Source organism: Triticum urartu, chromosome 4A, assembly GCF_056163025.1.
Source record: "Triticum urartu cultivar PI428250 chromosome 4A, HENAU_Tu73, whole genome shotgun sequence".
NCBI classification, from domain to species: Eukaryota; Viridiplantae; Streptophyta; class Magnoliopsida; order Poales; family Poaceae; genus Triticum; species Triticum urartu.
The window spans coordinates 417,387,568-417,391,819 of record NC_141876.1 but is presented as its reverse complement, the minus strand read 5'-3'; positions in this window follow the sequence as shown (position 1 = coordinate 417,391,819).

The window sequence follows — 4,252 nt, the reverse complement described above, 5'->3', positions numbered from 1 at the left end:
GGACATAAGACAAAGGAAATTTGGATTCCCCTTCAATCCTGGTCATTTGTTACCGAGTAAAATGCATTGGCGGTCATCGAACTTGTCTTGATAGCTCACTTTGATCATTGTATATGAGAAATGGTGATTATACGGTCACTGGCTTAGCGTATAGTTCCGTATTTGTCTGGTTGACCAGTCAAAGAGTCCGCATGCACCTCATCAGCTCCTGTTCTGTATCTATGTATCTATGCGGGCCTACTTGTCAGTGGAGAAAGAAATAAAAGCCGAAATTATGTGTATGTGAGGAATCAAACCACGGACTTGTCGCTGCAACGCACACTTGTCAGCCAAATGAAAATGGAATATTTTGCGTTAAATGCAAAAACTGATTTTTTATATTATACGTGATGCACACATTAGCGCACACCGTCCACAGACGCAAGTAGCATGTACGTGTGTAGACACTCACGCTCACGCTGTCAAACCATGCTAATGCATGCCCGTCACCCTCTCGATCAAAGTCCTGCTCATGGCACAACGCAAACGGCGAGCCTGTCACCTGCGCGCCCCAGCGGTGCCTGACATTACTGTTTAGATGTTTGCTGGTGGCCTCCGCGAACACCGAGCATGTATTCACCTGGCTCAACACCAACGTCATACTCGTGCTTGGGCACCGAGCTGCTCGACATTAGCCATGGCTCTGCACACGACGCGATGACGTGACTCGGCGCCTTGCTCATGTATATCATCCATCACAATGACAATCTATAAAACAACCTAGCTAGAGAGGGTACTATGGTACCTATATATGTATCATGAGCGACCGATCATAGTGCCACTGCACACGAGTGTGTGTTTGATCGATTCGTCCATTATTTGTAAGTTATGCATGTTTGTGTGATGTCTAATGGTGGTCGTCGAAGTCTAGCCGGCGACAAGAGTGGTTGCATGGACGCATGGTTGTCTATACGTGTTGCATACGCTTCAAAGGCTCGTCATCCATGAGTTCACATTTCACCACCACGCCAACGTCTGATTACCCTGGCCTACCGAAACCCCTTCCATCGCTAGCGCGCGCTCCCTGATACGTCTCCAACGTATCTACTTTTCCAAACACTTTTGCCCTTGTTTTGCACTCTAACTTGCATGATTTGAATGGAACTAACCCGGACTGACGTTGTTTTCAGTAGAATTGCCATGGTGTTATTTTTGTGCAGAAATAGAAGTTCTCGGAATGACCTGAAAATCCACGGAGAGACGTTTTGGAATTAATAAAAAATACTGGTGAAAGAATCAACATTAGGGGGCCCACACCCTGTCCACGAGGGTGCAGGACACGCCCCCTGGGGCGCGCCCCCTGCCTCGTGGGCTCCCTGAGACTCCACCGACGTCAACTCCAACTCTATATATTCACGTTCGGGGAGAAAAAAATCAGAGAGAAGGATTCATCCGTTTTACGATACGGAGCCGCCGCCAAGCCCTAATCTTCACCGGGAGGGCTGATCTGGAGTGTGTTCGGGGCTCCGGAGAGGGGAATCCGTCGCCATCGTCATCATCAACCTTTCTCCATCATCAATTTCATGATGCTCACCGCCGTGCATGAGTAATACCATTGTAGGCTTGCTGGACGGTGATGGGTTGGATGAGATTTACCTTGTAATTGAGTTAGTTTTGTTAGGGTTTGATCCCTAGTATCCATTATGTTCTAAGATTGATGTTGCTATGACTTTGCTATGCTTAATGCTTGTCACTAGGGCCCGAGTGCCATGATTTCAGATCTGAACCTATTATGTTCTCATGAATATATGTGAGTTCTTGATCCTATCTTCGAAGTCAATAGTCACCTACTATGTGTTATGATCCGGCAACCCCGAAGTGACAATAATCGGGACCACTTCTGGTGATGACCATAGTTTGAGGAGTTCATGTATTCATTAAGTGTTAATGCTTTGGTCCGGTACTCTATTAAAAGGAGGCCTTAATATCCCTTAGTTTCCAATAGGACCCCACTGCCACGGGAGGGTAGGACAAAAGATGTCAGGCAAGTTCTTTTCCATAAGCATGTATGACTATATTCGGAATACATGTCTACATTACATTGATGAACTGGAGCTAGTTCTGTGTCACCCTATGTTATAACTATTGCATAAGGAATCACATCCGACATAATTATCCATCATTGATCCATTGCCTACGAGCCTTTCACATATTGATCTTTGCTTAGTTACTTTTCCGTTGCCACTGTTACGACTGCTACAAACTACTACTATTACTTTTGCCACCGTTACCATTACTTCCATACTACTTTTCTACTAAATACTTTGCTGCAAATATTAAGTCTTTCAGGTGTGGTTCAATTGACAACTAAACTGCTAATACTCGAGAATATTCTTTGGATCCCCTTGTGTCGAATCAATACATTTGGGTTGAATACTTTACCCTCGAAAACTGTTGCGATCGCCTATACTTGTGGGTTATCAAGACTATTTTCTGGCGCCATTGCCGGGGACATAGCTCTATTCTTTGAGTCACTTGGGATTTTTATCTGTTGATCACTATGAGGAACTTGAAATATGAAAGAAACAAGATTTTTCCCTCAACTACGAGGGGAGGTAAGGAACAACCTTATAGCTCTACACTTGATTCTCCTTCTATTTTGAGTAAACTTGCGACACCTACTCCTGCTATTGATTCTGAAATGTCGCCTGTTATTGATGATGCCACTTCTGCTATGCATGATGCTTATGATGAAACTACTTCTATGCTTGATAATATTGTGCCATTAGGTGAATTTCTTGATGAAAAACTTGCTAGGGTTAGAGAGAATGAAATTATTGAAACAGATAATATTGATGAAAGTGATGATGAAGATTCTCCTCCTAGATATGAATTGCCTGATGTGCCTGAGGGTTATATTATGGATGAAGAAACTGCTAGAGACCTTTTTGCTTGCAAAGATAGATATGATCTTAAGAAACAGTTAGCTAAGTAATACGTCTCCAACGTATCTATAATTTTTGATTGCTCCATGCTATGCTATCTATTGTTTTGGGCAATATTGGGATTTATTATCCACTTTTATATTATTTTTGGGACTAAACTATTAATCGGAGGCCCAGCCCAGATTTGCTGTTTTTTGCCTATTTCAGTGTTTCGAAGAAAAGGAATATCAAACGGAGTCAAAACGGAATGAAATCAACTGGAGAAGTTATTTTTGGAAGGAAAGCTACCGGAAAAGCTTGGAGTGCACGTCAGGAAAGAAGGGAGGTGCCCACGAGGATGGGGGGCGCCCCACCCCTCTAGGGCGCGCCCCCACCCCCCTAGGGCGCGCCCCCTGCCTCGTGCCCCCCCCTTCGGTCCACCGACGTACTTCTTTCACCCATATATACCTATGTATCCCAAAACTTCCAGAAGATACAATAGATCGGGAGTTCCACCGCCAGAAGCCTCCGTAGCCACCCAAAACCAATCTAGACCCGTTCCGGTACCCTGCCAGACGGGGAATCCTTCTCCGATGGCCATCTTCATCATCCCGGTGCTCTCCATGACGAGGAGGGAGTAGTTCTCCCTCGGGGCTGAGGGTATGTACCAGTAGCTATGTGTTTGATCTCTCTCTCTCTCGTGTTCTTGAGATGGTACGATCTTGATGTATCGCGAGCTTTGCTATTATATTTGGATCCTATGATGTTTTCTCCCCCTCTACTCTCTTGTAATGGATTGAGTTTCCCCTTTGAATTTATATTGTCGGATTGAGTCTTTAAAGATTTGAGAACACTTGATGTATGTCTTGCCGTGCGTATCTGTGGTGACAATGGGATACCACGTGATTCACTTGATGTATGTTCTGGTGATCAACTTGCGGGTTCCGCCCATGAACCTATGCATAGGGGTTGGCACACGTTTTCGTCGTGATTCTCCGATATAAACTTTGGGGCACTCTTTGAGGTTCTATGTGTTGGTTGAATAGATGAATCTGAGATTGTGTGATGCATATCGTATAATCATACCCACGGATACTTGAGGTCAAATTGGAGTATCTAGGTGACATTAGGGTTTTGGTTGATTTGTGTCTTAAGGTGTTATTCTAGTACGAACTCTAGGGCTACTTGTGACACTTATAGGAATAGCCCAACGGATTGATTGGAAAGAATAACTTTGAGGTGGTTTCGTACCCTACCATAATCTCTTCGTTTGTTCTCCGCTATTAGTGACTTTGGAGTGACTCTTTGTTGCATGTTGAGGGATAGTTATATGATCCAATTATGTTATT